The 12,102-nt window shown below is 35.4% G+C and overlaps 1 long non-coding RNA gene across 1 annotated transcript; it reads left to right on the top strand.

Moving 5' to 3' along the window:
* The first annotated feature begins 237 nt into the window (after positions 1–237).
* Positions 238–11,858, top strand: LOC133626281 (uncharacterized). Its single transcript, XR_009819383.1, has 3 exons — positions 238–281; positions 2,731–2,770; positions 11,747–11,858. It is a non-coding gene; the product is annotated as an uncharacterized LOC133626281 (long non-coding RNA).
* Positions 11,859–12,102: the final 244 nt, after the last annotated feature.

The following is a 12,102-nucleotide window of genomic DNA, read 5'->3' as shown; positions in this document are numbered from 1 at the left end:
GATGTAGGATTTTTGACCCGATGTCATCCCTTTAACAAGTTTTGTTTAAAAAAAAATGCTTTCTTTGAAGTAAGGCAGTTATTTTTAACCTCTAAAGCCAGAAGAAAATCTTCCTGACAAAACAAGAAACTCACTACAATTTAGTAAAACCTTTACTGATTGCAAAGTTATTTCATTTGTGTTAATATTTCCTTTTTTTTTCTTTCATTTTACTATTACAATTGGTCTCTATGCTAAAGAAGAAGAAACCTTGGGAAAACAGAGGAAAACTGTGGTTTTCTGTAAGTGGTTTTAATTCATTAGATTTCTTTATCTGTTGTTCACTCCCCCCTTCTTCTATTACAACAGCTTCTATCTTATGCCACAAGCAAATATAATTTCTGTTGTTGCTTCTTTGCAAAATCCAATTTGTTATGATGTATTATGCATGCCAGTATAATTGCAGAGGAGGAGTTAAACTGAATGACAGTTTAAAGAGGCGCATTCCTTTGGCTGTGTCACTCAGAAAGAGCAGCAAAAAGAAAAGTGGGACAAATTGATGCCCTGATGAAAGTATTAATCTGATAAGATTTCAGATGAAACAATGACACTGCCCTAATCAAGCCATAACTTCTAGAGAACAAAATGATGACAGGGACTTCTGATACTGAGAAGATTCCTGTAGCCCCGGCAGCAACATTGGTGATGATATCAACTATATTCTTTGTGTATGCATTACTAGCAATTAAAAAACTCCTTGTCAGTACCAATCTTAGCATAAACATTTTGTTTTCCAAGTAATGTCAGAGTTTTATGAGATCCTGTATAATGAGTTAGTCTTTTGCCATTTGTTTCTTAGAAAAAAATAGAATAAAATATGTAATAATAATAAATAAGAGCAAAATAGCAAGGTAAGTATTTCAAGGGAAATCTCTTTAAAGAAAATGTGCAAGACTTTCACTGCAAAAGAGGATAGAGATTATAGATACAACAAATTGCACCGTTGTAGTTCTGATGCTGGGGAACATGACATATCCATTAAAATAATTGTAAAGTGTTTTATACTTTTGATTTTCTTCAACAAATTGCAGTGGTAAAGAAACAGCTTTTCAAATCAAGGTTTTTTTTTTTTTTTTTTTTTTTTTTAGTCTTTATATCACTGAACTACAATTCCTTTGTAAAATTTTAGAGCTAATTATTCTGAATACACTGTGTCATTTATTTCTGCACCATTTCCTGAGTCTGTCCCAGACAGATAGATCAGCTGCCTACTGTGGGAAAAAACCCTGGAACCCAAGATGATTCTTCTTCTCCATTACCTTGCATTGTCCTGCCTTGGGTGATCAAAAACATTTAGAGAGCTCCTCATGGCTCTTGTGCAGAGGAATTAATTTATTGTTGGTCTAAACTAGTTTTCTACAATACAAAGTTCTGTATGCAACAGGAAAGTAAGATGGACCTTTCATAGTTTTTAATCTTGTAGGAATCACATTAGATAAATCAGATCTTCAAGTGAACAAAGAAAGGTTCTGATGGTTGAGTGGGAATGGACAGAGGAGTTAAATTGACCAGTTGCAGTATCACATCAACTCTTTTCTGCAGGTGCAGTGCACTTCAGAATAAAAAATCTTTTCCATTTCTACTGAACATCATAAACTAGGCACTGAAAACTTGCCTGTTATACCTGCAATCTTTTCTCATTAAATATCTAAATACTTGCATGTATAAATCATCGATCTGCTTACTCAATCTTGTTAAGCTATTATTTGTGGAAGACTGGGCTTCCTCTAATTGTGAAAATCACTCCCCTGATTTTTTAACCATGTCTCAGCATATACATTGTAGAATCCTTATTAAGGACTATGTGAAATCTGAGAAAACTAAGTCTGCCAACTCCTCTTTCCTTGATAAAGAGGTTGAATGTGAATAGTAAATGAAAAAAGAAGCAGCCTGACATTGGAGGTGCAACATTATAAAAACTCTCCAAGATTCCTGAAAGGGTTGAAACAGTTAAAAAAAACCAAATGGAAATATCAGAGTATTGCCATTTCCTGCTGTTCCTGGAAACATTGAATTTTTCTCCTTAGATCTGGGTTTAAACAGAATCAAGTCTCTGCATTTTTATGGACTGAACAGGACCCCATGATTATAATTTTATCCCAGTGAAGATCAATTCAAAGAAAAAGACCTCACCCATAAAAGCCTTTTTTGAGTGCTAGTTAGCAAGTCCATTATAAATAGAATCTGTTTATTATTTCCTCAAAGTTGTCTTATCAAATCCTCATAGAAATGAGATCTATCTAAAAGCTTCTTTAGAAATTGCAAACAGACATAAAAATTGAAGTGAAGTGTTGCTATTCATGAAAATAATCTTTTTACAGGATATTTCTGTACAAAGAGGAATATTATGTTTGGTAATTTCTTTTCAAAGAGACACTTTAGGTTTCTGTAATAAATAGTACTGTTATCAACACACATGCACAAAAGTCAAGTGACTACAAATTCTTCTAGAAGTGTCATATACTTTAGTAACAAATATTTCTTACAGTCACAGGGTTGCATGGTCCAGAATAGAATGGAAGTACTCAGAAAACAAAACAAAACCCTTCCAAGCTTTAAGCCTTTTTTTGTGCTGGCTACCCCAGCTGTTGAAAAGTAATATGCCAGTATAAATATTACACATATTTTCAAAGCTGATGACCTAAATTTTCAGAACATTTTCAGAACATTCTTCTTTCTTGTTGTCTTTAGTGGGTGTCAAGTGCTTGGAGTCATCAAGCCACCATCTAAGGTAAGAGCAGTCTAGCCCAGAAGACCTCACAAAAAATATCATTCCTAAAGAAAAGATAAAAGAATAAATATATTGATGCATTTCAGAAATATTCAGCTACTGAAAGGACTGCATAAGCCTGCATAGTCTGACTTCTGACATGGAAATCTTGGTGCATGCATTCATTGAGTAAAGAATCTAGCGCAAGATGATACAAGTAATCGATTTTGGAAATCAGTAATGAAATTAATAGAAATTGATCAGTATTAATTTAGTCCCCATTTAACAACAGTATTCTCTCTAGGTATTTTTATTTTTCTGTTCTTTTGTTAGAATGTCTATTTGGACCATGGTTATTACAGATCTATCTATAAAGGTCACTTATTTGCCCTTGCTGGCTGAAACACTTTTGGTCAGACAGTTCATTGTACATAGAAGCAGACCAACATGAAAGAGTTTTGGGAAACCATTAAGCAAGACCGATAAAGTTTGACTCAGGAAAGAATTTTACAGTGAAGATAACCTTAAAGTCCAATTCAAAAGACAAAGCACTGCCATTTCATGATGACCTGTAGCTGGAGTCAAAATACCTTCTGTGCAACAGGGGTGGAAGGTGGGTCTAATCCTCCCAGCCTGCATTCATTTAAACACTTCATGCTGCTGTGAATGATTCCTGGTAACTGGCTGTCCAAAGAAACTACACAAGCTCGATGGGATCACAAGTTTATCAATATGAGGAACTTCGGTGTTTTTCAGGAAGCTTCCCTTTGTGAAAGATGTAAGGAAAGAAAAAAAAAAAAAAGATACAGCAGCCTTGTAGTAAGTTATCTGTAGAATAATTCCTCTGACTCAGGTGAGTCATTTCAAAAGTGATTTCTGCTACCTTGTAAGTATGACATAAAGAGAAGAGGCTCCACACATTATTATAGGAATCATTCACTGTAAGATGCTTTTCCCTTATTGCTCTACATGTTATAGCTCAACGAACAAAAAGCACCTTTCTTCTAGAGGTATTGTATTCCAGTTGGTATTTAGAGTAAGTCATCTTAAAATAGCTGCTGGCATTGTTTTTTCATCTGCTACTTGGATGGCTAGGTTACTTTGAAAAAGCTTCCTTCCGTTACTTCTTGTAATTCTCATGATATTTCTATAAGGGAGCATGATTAAACTAGGATCTTAATCATTAATCAATTAATCAGAAGTTTAAATAAAATTAGTACCAAGAATTGCAGAATTTAGTTTGGAATATTTAATACAGAAAACTCATCATGTTTTAGAAGCACCTGGTAGAATTCTTTACATTTTTAAGTACTGGAGCTTCCCAAACAAGTTCAGTTTTTATCATCTTGTACTGTGGACTATAAATGTCTGTGGAAATAGCAGGATCACAATTAACAGATATTAAAATAGACCTCTTCAGTCATTAAGTCAGCTGTCTTTCAACCAAAAGTATGTTGTTTTCTGTAGAACATATACTAACACCTAATCGTGAAGACTTCTACATTATGACACTGCCCATTTCAGAAGAAAACAGATAAAACATGAGAATAAATACTTGGCCTCTGCACTGTCCTCCTAGTCTGTGCACTATTCACTTGCTCTACAGTGTATAGTTCACTGGCAAGGTTTAAATCAGCACCTGCTATGATATTAATGCATTTCCACAGAACAACCCTGGCAACAATGAAAGACTTTCAGAAGTCAAATGTAGGTTTCAGTGAATCACAGTTTCTTACCTAGACTTTGACCTGGAATCACCCCACAGAATTGCAAAAGCAGGCAAGGACAGAATAATATTTTTGTTTGCATTTGCAAGTTTTCCATGCAACTGGTGCAATGTGGAGTAGTCTTGAATGTGCCATGAATGGCCTTACAATCATATTCTAACCAGTGTAATTCCAGTCAAAGAGGCAGAGCTGAGGGTGGGCAGCCCTCAATGGCAGGCAGCCCCAGTGGCTCAAGCAGAATTTGCTCATGCTTGTGCTCTTGGGCCAGTGTTAGTGCTTTGAGCAGTATGGTATAAGTACATAAGAACTTCTCTGGGGCGATGGTTCCGTAAGAAGATTAAACATGAATCCAACTTGAAGCTCTGCCATGCGTCATGCAGAATTGGGGCCTGATTCAAGACTAAAGACTTTTTCTTCTATTTTCTGTGCCTTTATGATTCATCTGGGTTTATTTCTTTGTTCTGAAATTTATTAAAAGTAAAAGTGCATATCAAAAGGGAAATAGGTTTCCCAATGTTAGCTTTGAAGCTTGTAATCTCCCACAGAAACCCGACTGAAAATTCCAACATAGTTTGCCCCACAGAGAGCAGGTGAAAACATGATTTGGAACAGCGTGACAGTGACTCTCAGCTCCAAATCCGTCAATTAAAAAGAAAATCCTTCTGCCCACAAATTCTACCTGTGTTCAATTAGAATGAAAATGTAACCAAAAACTAGATGGATTAAAGAGTATTTGTTTTTCTTTCTCTCTAGCAACCTAAATTCAATATAGTGCAACTTTGTTAGGTTTTTATACAGATCTAGTTGCTTGCTTGGTCGGGAATTTCTATCCCAGCCTTCTTCAACTACTAGAGCTGCTAGTGACACTTGCACTCATTTCGTATTGTGTATACAATGAATTTGTATTATCTATTGTTTGTTCTAAACTTCTGACTTTATTTTGCAGAGGCTATCTGTTTTTAAATTAGTAATTTTCACTCCCTCATGCAATTCTTCTAAATTACTTTTTGGAGTACTGGCTATTAATATTTTAGGTACCTTTGATGTTTTACTTTATAGTCTTCAATTTTATTTTACATTTCACAGGTTCCTAGTCGCAAATAATCCTACAGGCAATTTTCTCACATTGCAACTATTCCTTGAAAGATATGCTAACATAGCAAGTCACTTGCAATACTGGGGGTTAAGTTAATCACCCAAAATGAGCCGTATTACTGTCAGTGGTATATAAAGACATCCCATAGTGAATTACTAGGCACACTAGCCTTAAAGCTCTGTTATAAAATTCCAGAACCTGAAGGTGTACAGAAATAAGCATTCATTTCAGAATCTATTGAGCTAAAGATTTTTGTTGTTGTTGTTATTGCTTGACTTGAAGGTACCAAACAAATACAATTTTTGTGTTTCCATTAAAATAGCTGCACTATTGTTTGAAAAGCCTTTGCAAATCAAAAATAAAATAAAAGTAATTACTGCCCTGATATTAATATATTTGCACAGAAAAAAAAGGAGTTACCTGGTATTTTTTTCCATAGTGTACTTCACAATCTGTGTTTAAACAGTCCTTCAAAGAGACATTTGAGGATCCTACATAGTAAATGTCTGCCAGATATTTCTACACATCCCCTAGAATTCCCAATGAAATAAACTTCATGTAAGATCCACTGGGATGTGAATGATAAACCCTTTATCTGGGAAAATTGAACACTGTTGGAAATTTACCCTCCTGTACCTAGAACTAAGCAACTGCTCTCAAATAAGGGTGTTCCTCTGCTTCAGCTGAACACAAAAAAAGCATTTAGCTATACAGGCTGAAGAAGTACTTAGGACCTCCTGCTAGGTCTGATTTTTGTTGATTGCATCATGTGGAATGTCACAGTGCTGTTCTGTATGGAAAATAGATTAAGGAGTTTTAGAGAGTCTTAATCTGTTCTGTCAGAAAGGTACTTTCTCAGCACACTGAATGCTTAGAAGGAGGCAGAGGTACAGTTCAGGGCTGCTTTTTAAAATAGCAGTACAGCACTACTAATAATGATCTAGATTTCTGTTTCTTGTCTGGAAAGAAATTGAAATAAGATTTAGTTACATTGTAGTGAGATGCATTTTTTCTGAGAACAAATATATTTCAAAGCAGAAAGGACAGGGAATGAGTAGGAAAGGTTTACGTGGAACACAGTATTTATTTGCCATGCATATTTGATACGCATTCATTAAATACGCAATAGAAATGTCAACATAAAGTACTGTTTAGATCCTCCTATAAAAACAAACTGCATTGGTATTAAAATTGGAATGCACTAATGTTTGGTTAAATACAAGACTTATTTGCTATCCAGCACAGAAATGTTTGTTTGCGTGTTGTTAAATAACCATCTATTTAACTTAATTTAATTTGCCCTTCATTTATAAAGTCTGATAGAGTGATATTGTGTCAGTGTAACCAGCACTTTCACATTCCATCATCTGCCATTATAAAGAGAGGTTTCCCACTCTCATCCATTGACATTCAATCACTAACAATTATCACCAGCCTATGCCTAACTTGAGAGTATTTTTGCAGTCTCACTGAACCATGGCCAATTCTTCTTACAAAGAGGAAAAAACATCCACACTCCAAGGAATATTTTTGTATGATGTACGGTCATCTAACATAACCACAACAATAAAATCTATTTACTAGTACAGTAACATATGAGATAAGTGGCTACATTTCTCAGTTGGAATTTAGAACCAAAAGCTAAACATTCCTAAGTCAAGGTATTTTGGTTCAGGGATGGTTTTTTTGGTTGATTTGTTGGGATTTTTTTTCCTAGTATATTTGTACTGACTTAAAAAGTTATTCTTTTCACCAGATTTGACTTAGGCTTTTACATAGTGTTTATAATGATGGCTTACAAATACGGAAAAGATTCCTCTAAAACAGTTACTGGAAAGTACTTTTAATAAGGATATCCAATTAGAAATATGAAATACACCTTACATGATTGTCATCCAAATGGTAACTGGACCAGCAGTTTATAGGGAAATTTAAACTGAGGTTTATGTTCTGCAGCTTAATAATATCTCTTCCTTTTAGCCTTTTCAATTATTTCATTCCCTGTTATGCAATCATGAATGTTTCCACTGTCTAAGTATCTAGTATTTTGGGAGGAGTGTTACTTCAGTATACTATTAACTTAATATTTTAGGAGTTCCATAAGTGTACAATTTATCTAAAAACTGTCTTTCTATAGGTCTTTCGGTAAGTTTACCCAGCAATCATTCAAGTGCCTGCACTATAATGCACAGAAGCCTGAGCTAGATTTAAATTCAAACGCAGGTAACAATCTAACCAAGGCAGCATTGAGCTCAGCACAGCCAATTTACTTTGCTGAGAAGCTGGGTAAATTAGCTCATGCTGAGCTCTGTGCTGCTGTAGCTGACTGCTGGCAGTACCCAGGCTCACTAGTTTAAAGCTAGTGTGCGTATCTCTCTGGTGTACTGAAGTCATCGCTGATGTACTGTCACAGTACACCATATGCGTACACTTCAATCATTGCTTTTCTGTTTCAATGGGTGGCTTTTTGTTGGGTACATTCCATGTAAGAATTTCCCAACTTTCTTGCTCTGCCATTATTGTTATAATTTTTGTCATATCCTCTTTTTTCAGAAAACAACAGCAGTTCAATTTTTAATTGTTTTTGGTCTTTGGCCTCTTCTCAGTCCTGCTATATGTTTTGAGTTGCAGTGACCAGAGTAAGAAGATTGTGCTTCATACTGCTGTTTATATTTTCCACATGTTAATATCTTTTCCCTAACATAAATATAAACATGATGCCCTCCACAAACTTCAGGGAGATTTAGTTAACGTAATGCTATCATGACTGCTTCCTCTTTCTGGTGTGTCTGGTCCCACTGTCCCGAGGAATGTACATAGTAGGTTCACTGTAGTAAACAGTACCCTGAAAAATGTACATACGACACATGTTCCAGAACTACAAAGGAGTTATAGTGTGCATGTTTTATGTTGACAAAAATTAAATTGACAACAATAATTCGAAATAAATGTTTCAAAAAGAAAACTATTAAGCATAACTGATGTTCAATTGTTTTCATAGTCCTGCTCAAATTTATTGATATGCCTTTTTTTCTTTCCTGTTCCTGTTACCATTTTTTTTGTCCTTTTCTACTCCATCCCCTGTGAGTCTGACTCTGCAAATAGGCTTTGATTGACACAGCATCCTCTCATCTCATTAAAAGCACAAAAGGGTTATGAATTGTTTGTGATAGAATAAAACAGCACATATCTTGCTATATGAGAAAAACAAAAGTAACACAAAATTTGTCTCATTCAACAGGTTTATAACAGTTATTTATTTTTTTAAAATAACTAGTGAAACAGATAATACCATGAGAGAGCCAGGCAGGTAGACAGACAAGCAAGTAGGTTCTTTGTATTTAATTGTTTTGGAGGATTGATGAAAATCATCATTGTCAAAAGTTATGAACATTTTGAGAGGAGAAGGCCACAGAAAAAAAATCAGTACTGTATTCAGGGATTTCATTGCATCCTTCATTAAAGATCAGACTAAACTAAAAAAAGGACTTTAATAATGAGGTATCATTCAAAATACTCAGACAATTAGAATAAATGTCTCATTAAAATAATGCGATTTGGGTGCTATATAACAATGTTTGTTCTTTTCTCATTCCAAAATATGGAAGTTTTGGTTAATATGTTGAACTCCTAGAAGTGCTGCTCTGCTAAGGATGCCTTTTGTCATAGCCCTGAGCAAGGACTGGCCCAGACTGCACCATGGTGGTAAGCACTGCAAGCTTTCACCACTCAGAGGGACAAAATGTGTCCTTCAGAGCAGACCCACAGGAACCATACCCCTTAGCTTTCCTGAATGGTTTTCAGAAATAATGATGTGAATTTTGTCACTTATTTTAAAATGATCTTTTTTGGAAAAAAGTCAACAGTAAAATGGATGTTAGAATGACAGGAACATACTGCCCTCCAGGCATTTTCATAAAAGAAAAGTATTTCATTGCCATTTGAAATGGCCAGAGACATATATTTGTTTGCATTCTCATATCACAAACACCTAATCAAAATGGTATGAAGAGACAGGGAAAGCCATTACCAAGCTGAGCCCAAATATGCCAGGTTTCAGCCTGAGAGAAATTTGTAGCCTGAAGTTATAAGCCACTGAAAATAAGTGTTTATAATGGAAGTGCCATTTTAACCTTATCTGTAGTGGCACTACTGCTTTGCTGTAATATCTCCTTTCCTAGCATCTGTGAAATTGTAATCTGTCCTATGGCTGGTAACTGAGGAGATGATGAAACCCCTGGATATGCTCTGAACTACCTTAATTTATCTGTACTAGATTTTTACTGACATGTAAAAACGGAAGGTGAGCAGGGTGTGAAGGGCTGATGTCAGACAGCTGAGTGCCTCAGACGTGCTTGGGAGAAAGGGAAACAGGGCACCAGATGACTGTTTGCATCAGTCACCAGATTATCTTTTATGTTTTTTCTTTTTCTGCAGCAAACATGGAACAACATCATGATGATTGAAGGTTTCATCTGTAATATTTGTTTTTCAGCCTAGTGGACCTAAAAGTAAGCTAGTGTAGGACATCATAGTCTTGGTAATGAAGATATTATCTCTGGAAACTTTCTGCATTGCTTGGCATTAACACCATACAGTTGCCAAATACTGGTGTGTGCTACACTGATCTTTTGTAATTAAGATAACTCTTTTCTTACTGCCTCTATCATGTAGGCATAATGAGAGACCTGTAATGCTATCTGAAAAAAAAAGTCACAGTGAATATTTTTGTTGTTGAACCATCTAATTACTTTTGTCTCCTATGTTGTTTGTTGCTTTACCGGATTTCTTTGCAAATTGACCAACTGTATCTTTACTCACACAAATTATCTCTAATAGTCCAACATATTAACTTATTTTTCAGTCTGTTACATTTCTTCCTGTTAGCTCATAGTACAGTTCAAGGATATAGGATTTAACTTCCTAGAAGTTTTCTTACAAAATTAACCATTTTCCTGTTTGAACTTAAATATTGGGGATACAAGTAATGTGAGTCTTGAAAGAAGTCAAGATTTTAACCTTTGGCGGAGAAAGCTTGGCTTATAAACCAAGTAGTAGCTGGAATGAGGACCAGACAAGGCAGAATCTCAGTCCTGCTATTAGTCTGCAGGGCTGTTCAGACAAATTTAGTGAAGCTTTGCATTTTAATTCTCTATAAGAGGAAAAAATTGTCAGAAATTTCCATTATCCAAAATCAGTAAGTTTGAACTATTCCACTTTGCATATCTTTTTGTAGCTGGTTTTCTTTTTTTTTTATATGCATAGCACAGAACTGCTAGAATAAAGGGCCATAGGAGATCTCTTTTGGACACTGTGCAGTGCAGCATGTACCTAGCCCTCTTGCCTCATTCTCTCAGAAATTACCGTTGTAATACTCTGCTTTATCCTTGCATTACCTTCTGATTCTCTTACAGCTCTATGAGTGCTCTTATTCTGGCTCACACAGACAAGTCATCTATGGTTTCTCTGCACTTCACAATAGTCAGACTTCTGCTATTTCTGGGAACTATTTGACTATAAGGGAATAAGTTTGCCTGTGGGTATACAGTTTTGTTAGTGACCCTGGGGACAGACAGTGTAAGCAGAGTTGGAGAGGCAATTCATGTGTCTGCACGCACATATGTTCAAGACTTGAAACATGAAGCTGTCAGCCTATTTGGAAAGAGCAGTCATATTTCCCATACATAGATGGCATTCATAATATTATTTTCAAATACACGATTCCCTTTTTTTTTCCTGAAATAAGAGTATAGCAGGTCATGAAGAGCAATATAAAATACTATTGATTTTGGAAAACCTAAAAGAGAGATATAAAATGATTTTACCTTTAGGCCAAATTTGATTGTCTACCCTGAGGTCGCAGTTCACTGCTTTCTCAAAGATGTGTAAAGGTTCTTTCCCATATTTTATCCTGTAACTGTGTTTGCCTAATTATCAGAAGACTGTTTCAAACTGTTTTGATTTTCTTCTTAGTGAAATGTTGGGTTTTTTTAAGTGGTATTACAATTTCAGATGTATTCCTGTAAAAAGTGTGATTGACATGTAAATAATATTGAGATAAACAGGTTGCTTGACTGACATGACAAGTTATTTAATGGTTTTTAGGACACTTTAGAGTAATTTCTATGTAAAATTGCCATAACTCTTTTCCCATTCTGTTTTCTATATATCCAGACACTCTTGCTCTGTCCATTGTCCAGTTACTCATAACCGAGATAATTCTCTGAACAGCTGCAAAGGTGCTGGGAAATGCCACCTGAAATTGGAAGGCACGATCAAGTTTTGAGAAGAGGTAATTTTTTTATTCCATTAGTTTACAAAAAGCTGTACACTCTTTGGTAACAAATGAACTCAAAAACTTTTATCAGCTGTTTCGCTGGTGTGTGTTTGCATGCTTAGTTGTCAACTTAGAGTCATGTTTTCTCATAGGTAACTACAGAACAGCAAGCAAAAAAATATGTTTCCAAGGAGCACTTTTAAACATACTTGCTCCCTTTAGGTACATTGGACTTGTAAGTACAATAAAATGA

Source organism: Colius striatus, chromosome 10 (assembly GCF_028858725.1).
Source record: "Colius striatus isolate bColStr4 chromosome 10, bColStr4.1.hap1, whole genome shotgun sequence".
NCBI lineage: Eukaryota > Metazoa > Chordata > Aves > Coliiformes > Coliidae > Colius > Colius striatus.
Note: the sequence above shows the minus strand (reverse complement) of the source record. Positions and strands in the feature narration are given on the sequence as shown.